This window comes from Mus caroli, chromosome 3, assembly GCF_900094665.2.
Source record: "Mus caroli chromosome 3, CAROLI_EIJ_v1.1, whole genome shotgun sequence".
Classification (NCBI taxonomy): Eukaryota; Metazoa; Chordata; class Mammalia; order Rodentia; family Muridae; genus Mus; species Mus caroli.
This window is the reverse complement of record NC_034572.1, coordinates 101,215,049-101,222,027: the sequence shown is the minus strand read 5'-3', so window position 1 is coordinate 101,222,027 and position 6,979 is coordinate 101,215,049. Positions and strand designations below refer to the sequence as shown.

Sequence of the window (6,979 nt, the reverse complement as noted above, 5' to 3'; positions counted from 1 at the left end):
GCCTCCTGGCCCTTGACACTTTGCCAAGGAGGGCAAGCTCCACTAGAGTAGGTAACAAAAAGTCCCAAGCAAAGGAGGCATGAGGGCCAGGAGGGGCCAGGCGTCCAGACCCTGAATGTCTTGGGAGGAGGGGCTGCAGGCTAGGTTGTCTGGGCTAGTGCAGGATAGGATAGTCTGGGGACAGCATCGGGATTTAGAGGGGCAGAATAATGCTAAAACCTGGGTGTAGGTGCTGTAAATGATATTTTTGGACAGGAAGCAATGGGTTAATGGGTAACAGCATCTCAAGTCTTCCCAGCAGTCTAAAAAGAGGGTCCTTAAAGGCATCTGGAGATCTCATTTTTATAATGGTTAGCTCAGTGCAGGCAGAATCAGGGGCAAGTTTCTGGTTGGGATTAGTGAGGGCAGTGGAAAAAATAAGAGGGAATGGTAAAGAAAATTCACCACACCTTACTGTGTGACGAACAGGCCCAATACCTAGAGTTTAATTAACACAATGATACCTGCCCTTGCAGTAGGGAACTCGAGAAAGTGTGTTTTAGCTGTTAATGTGGGAAAGCCTTCATTTTGCAGATTGTGCCTCTCTTGCTTGATATGGGCCTACAGAAAATATTATCTCCCTTAAACTGTTTCTCTAAATTGTGCTGGTTGCTTTAAACATAATCTCTGTTCCCAGACATTTAGCTACCCCAAGTATAAGTACCAGAGTTACAAAATTCTGTTCCCCCCCTTGAATCATTACAATCGCTGGCAAAAGAGGAACTATTGTCTAGACATTCACTCCTTCCATGAAGTTAGCTGAAATTCAGTCTGATGTAAGAGTGATCTGAAGTCATGTTTTTCTTAACACCTCTCCCAACTACTAAACTGTATGATAAAGAGGGCTTGCCCAGCTTCTGTTGTTAGCAACTACTAAACTGTATGATAAAGAGGGCTTGCCCAGCTTCTGTTGTTAGCAACTTGGAAATCCTGGGATCTCAGCATTTGTTTGTTGTACTGAATTCTGCAACAAGTGATGCTCTGTATTTATTTCTGTCTGCTCTGGGGAGATATTTCTTCCTTTGAGTTCAGGACCCTATTGTGATTCCTGGGCTGGGGAGCGAGGGAGAGCTGAGCCAGCAGTCCAATCACCCTACAGGTTTCCTGAGCAGCATTTGGGGGTAAAACAAGCACCAGGTTTTCTTTTGTTTGTTTGTTTGTTTTTGTTTTATCATTCCTTCATGTTTTGCTTTACAACCATCCGAGTGCTGAGCACTGCAGAGAGTGGAGTCTATTATCAGATGAAGAAACCTGGGAAACCATTTAAACCCCTCTTAAGTACACAGATTCAGAGCAATCTGTTGTGCAATGGTCAGCTTCTTATTTTAACCAGTGATTAGGGGAACAGTTGATAAATATTCACATATTTATTTTTGTAAATCTAAAATTGAGAAAGACGGAGTGTCGCAAGGAGAGCTCACTGAGAGGCAAAGACCCTATTTTTAAAGACTGAATGTTTCGTGCACTTCTGTGTCTGACTGGGAAGATGATTTATTCTTACTTTTGCAGGAATTAATACTGAAATTAATATTAATCAAAGGCAAAGGAGATGAGAGCAGAGGATGGGTCCGTGATGGATGGTCACACATTTCTCCCTGCTGTGAAGTATCTCTCTTTCAGAATGCCTATTCCCATTCTTTTCGTTCATTTGCTTTGTCTGGAAGACCTTGATGGACTTATTAGGACAGCCCTTATTTTAGAATTGAGATCTAGAGACGTTTAACAGTTTAGCAGTTTATCTCACATAGCTGGTTAGTGACAGGGCTGGTCCTAAAATCTTGGATCGTTCCCAAATCTAGTGTTTGCAGTATTATATTATACTGGGAAACACTCATGCTGATCACTGTGAGCACCTGATAAATACTGGATTTCTAAGAGCAGCCTATTTGCCTCTGATTGCTTACTGTTCTCTTTCAATTCATATTTATTTGAACTGAAAACCAGTGCCTTTGATGGCTACTTGTTCGCCTATAGGAAACGGGCTGGTGGGAGCATTCCAGCCCTGTTGGACAGCAGAACCCGTTGCAACAAATCAATGTCAAAAGTGGCACTTCAGGGGGACACATACCATTTATTTAGTACCCCCAGGGGAGTAGCTCAAAGTGATTTGATAATGTCTCATTAATCCTCATGACACCCCTGTGAGATAATAATAATATTATTATTATAATGTTTAAGTGTAGAACTGTGGCAAAGCAAACAGCTTCTCAGAGCCTGTGCAGGATTGCTTTGCATTTCAGTCCCTAGTATTCAAGTCTAAGTAAAACCATCAGGTTTGCAAGCACCAAGTGAGTCTTGGCATTTGGCCTTTCTATTTGCTCCACGTATAGGTTTGGCTTCTGACTGACCGTAGCAGGAATAGAAATAGCTTCGCATTTGTTCACCAGATGGGAAGCAACATCTGGGAATAGCTCTGGGGTATCTGAGGATGTGAAAGGATTAGGAACTATCCTAACCCACATTTATAGATACAAGAATGGAGAAAGAACAATTACCCCACATACTAGGCATTGTACTTTACCAACTTTATTTATTTATTTATTTATTTATTTATTTTTAAAAATATTTATTTATTATGTATTTTCCTCAATTACATTTCCAATGCTATCCCAAAAGTCCCCCATGCCCTCCCCACCACTTCCCTACCCACCCATTCCCATTTTTTGGCTCTGGCGTTCCCCTGTACTGGGGCATATAAAGTTTGCATGTCCAATGGGCCTCTCTTTCTAGTGATGGCTGACTAGGCCATCTTTTGATACATATGCAGTTAGAGTCAAGAGCTCCAGGGTACTGGTTAGTTCATAATGTTGTTGCACCTACAGGGTTGCAGATCTCTTTAGCTCCTTGGATACTTTCTCTAGCTCCTCCATTGGGTGCCCTGTGATCCATCCAATAGCTGACTGTGAGCATCCACTTCTGTGTTTGCTAGGCCCCGGCATAGTCTCACAAGAGACAGCTATATCAGGGTCCTTTCAGCAAATGCTTGCTAGTGTATGCAATGGTGTCATCGTTTGGAGGCTAATTATGGGATCTTTACCAACTTTAAATATATAGACCTGTCCCTTATTAAGAATTCAACTTACACAGAATTCAGAAGAAAGGCTATAAGTCTGTGCCTTTAGTTAACAATACAAGAATTCAATGCTTTAGTTAACAATACAGGAAAGTAAAGAAATAGCATAGGATATAACCTGTAGCCATTCAGCCCATTGAAGCCAGGCAGGGCCATGGTGATTCTGAATCATATCAAGTTAATTTCTATATCAGTCTTCATACTTTCTCTTCCCTGTCCCTCAAATGCTCTTTCTGTAGATTTTCACATGACTTGCTCATAACAGTAGTTCTTCACGTAAAAAGTAAGTAATGCCTTCCCTCACCACTACTGCCTGATTTTAAATAAATACTCTTTCCTCTCTCTTCCATCTGTGCTCTGTTAATCTGCTTCCCTCTCCTCCTTGGATTAATTTACTGAAATTATATTTCGTGGTTTTATTTACATGTATTAGTTATATACAACAATAGACTTAATTATAATTTTATATACTTCATATTGTATTTTAAAAATCATACTCACTCCCCTTACCCTATCTTCCCACCCCCAAAAGATTCTCTTCTCCTCCATCTAGTCTCCATTATAGGTTCATGGGTCTCTCTCTCTCTCTCTCTCTCTCCCTCTCTCTCTCTGTGATTTTTTAATGGGAGATTATGTACAAGATTATGAATTCTCCATCAGTGGTGGCAGTACTGAAAATAAGGTTTCTTTCCCAGTGACCATTATCAGGGAGAGAGAAGTGAGACCTTATGAGCCTCCTACCCCTAGCTACCATTATCTCAGCTAAGGATCTAGCTATGAACTTGGAGAATGGTAAGACCTTCAGAGCCTACCCCATGATAGGCTGTTGACAAGTCCAGTCCTGAGCAGATATGTTTTGTGTTTATTTGGTTGTTTGCCTATAGACAAGTGTCTCTTGCACAAAGACAGAAACTCTAAAGGCAGGAGTTTTCACTGTTTGTGTCTTTCAAATCTTGAACAGTTCTTGGCATGTATTGAATGCTTAATGTATACTTAATAGAAGAAAGAAAAGGTGAGGGGTGAGTATATAGGCATGCTGGTACAGGGGCAAGCCTGTTAGTATAGAAGAGTTGTTTTGGATTGGCATCCATCCAGTTCTGGAAATAGCTAGACCATGCAGATATGCAAGGGTTCTTTGTTTTCTTTTCTTTTTTTAATTGTAGTTTCTTACCATTTCTCTACTTTTCCATTTCCCTACCACCCTGAATGAGCCTATCCTGAATGCCAGAAATGTGCTTCAAACCCCCAACTTGATTTTCTTCCTGCAGATAAACCCAGACTTAGTATTTATAGCACCCAACGCATTATCGTTCCTCCCCAACTTGCTTCCCTTCCTGTTTTTCTTTCTCAGTTCTGGATACAGAGTCATCCCCACTTCCTTCAAATGCTCCTGTGTCCAGTTTGTTAGCAAGTGCCTTTCATGTTGCCTCCAAGTCCCTGTCAACTCTGTCCTCTGTGCCTCTCCCCCTTCACTACCACGGCCCCGTTTAGGCTATGTGAATGGTTTCATAGAAGACTTCCCATTTTCAGTTTCTTTCATGTATAGCAGAGTTAATTTTTGTAAACCTAGAGTTGATCACATTGTTTTGGGCATTGCTGTGATGCAGTCTGCTCTTGACTTATGCTAGCAGCAGCCCTGCACCCTGTGCTGACCTGAGCAGGTATCACTTACACACAGACCTCTGCTCATGCTAGCTGCGTATGCTCTAGTTTTCTGGATACTCCTGCTTTTATCCTACTGGTGAATGAAATATTCTAATCCATGCTTAAATGCTATTTCTTTTGAGATCTTTACACTCTCTGTCTGTCAGCCATTAATACCCTTCAGAAAGTACTCAGGAAGAGAGCTGTTACAATGGGCAGGCACCAGATAGATATAACAGCCTGCCACAGTCCTACAAGGCAGGCAGTATTCCTACTATGCCATTTCACAGGTAGAGAATCTGAGCCCAGGGTGAGAGAGGGACATGTATAACACCAAGTATTATAGTGACAAGACATGGGTAGGAAGATATAGAAACAGCATTCACACTGAGAAGTCTACATCCTCAAGATGTAGATGTCTGTGTATTCATATTTATATTTCCACTCTCCATGTTATGTTGCTACAGGAGAAATGCTGTTGAAATAGCACAGCAGCAGAAAAATGGTTATGAAGCACCAATTCAAACATGATAGACTCTAATGAAGGAGTTACTGGATTTAACTTCAATGCAAAGATTATAAATGGATCCACCTGAATTTGTATGATTTCTTTTCAAAGAAGGGACTCTGTGTGTTATTACAAAAATAGATTCAGATCTGGGTCCTGACTGAGGCTAAGAGGGCTCTTGAGTGTCTGTCATGCAGAATGACCCAGCAGTCTATATTCTCACATGGCAGAGTGATTTTTTAGAAAAACATTTCTGTTCAGGGAAGATGAAAATCCTGTCAGCAAATATGCCAAGCCAGGTCACAGTATTAGACCAAGCATTTTAAGTAGGCACACTGCATTCTTCATGAGCCTCTGCACACGAGAGAAAATAAGCAGGCGCAGGGACACCTGCATGGCATTTTCTGATTCTGGCTAATTTATTGAAAAGCAGGCACAGTCACCTCTAATCATAGATGAGATGCAGTTAATGATGAGATAGGCCATGAAGGCTCCTAGTATGTAGCAATTATTCATTTGCAGATGTGAATCTTCTCAACGCTCAACACTGAGAAGAGACAATAGAATGGTTTCAAGAGCACCACTGAGCATACATTTTTCTGGCAAGGGGAACACTAAAAACAGTACTATAATGCTGTCACCAGGGTTTTTCTCCAAATGGATTTGACAAAGGATGTTTTAAAGATTTCTAAAGAATTCCTGTAATTTGTGTCCTCATGTGTCTCCTGTGAACTACTCTGTTGTAAGGCCCTGGATGAGCTGCAATTTGCTCTTTATTTCAAGAGCTGAAAGGAATTATTTTAGTCATGTGATTGAGCTGACATTAATGTGAACTATTGAATATAAGTTAACATGAAATTGAAAAGCTTTTACAAACATTTCTGAGAACCTGTTGAAACATTATAAAGTCAAGGGCAAATTTGATTGAGGTTTTTTTTTTTTTTTTTTTTGTATTGTTAGTCTGGGAAAGCTGAAACCTATTTATTAAACTACACTTAATCTTACAGTGTTATTACCTTTTCATTGGCTTTGCAATGGTGTTGACAAAGCAATTCAAGAATAGATCAGTAAGGTAGCATTACAATTTTATTGCATTTTCAATGACATAACATTAATGAAAGTGTATAAAAGTCTATAATGAATTAATATCAACTATTATAATGACAAATAATGAATACAGTCCTTTGGGGACTTCACCATACCCAAGATAACAATGCAATTAATATTGTTTGCTTATAAAATGGTTGACATAAAGTAGAAGCATGATATGAAGTTTCCTTCCCCACCAGACTCAGATGCAGCCTATGCACTGAACATCTTCATTTCCAGATTAGGGGCATTCAATTCTAAAGCTCATTGTAAGCAAACTTGTAGGGCATTGTTAGAAAACCTTTTCCTTCCTGCCATCCCTGGTTGTGGGTCTTGAGTCTTTCTTGTTGCTCTAGGCCTGGAGAGTCAGAGGTAGACTCCCCACCACCTATAAAACTTCAGGAGGCTTTGAACTCTTACTGTGCTTTGCACCACATCATTGCTGAGCTACTATCTAGGTTTTGTTACTAGTTTATTTTCTCTATGGAGATTGAAGCCTTATTTTGAACTCTATCTGCCTTGTTACCTCTTCCTTCCTTCCTTCCTTCCTTCCTTCCTTCCTTCCTTCCTTCCTTCCTTCCTTCCTTCCTTCCTCCCTCCCTCCCTTCCTCCCCTCCCCCTCCCTC

The 6,979-nt window shown here is 40.6% G+C and overlaps 1 long non-coding RNA gene across 1 annotated transcript in view; it reads left to right on the top strand.

The window, feature by feature from the left end:
• The window catches only part of LOC110291330, a 160,573-nt gene that overhangs the window by 55,272 nt on the left and 98,322 nt on the right, over positions 1-6,979 (top strand). The gene's annotated exons all lie outside the window — the stretch shown is intronic.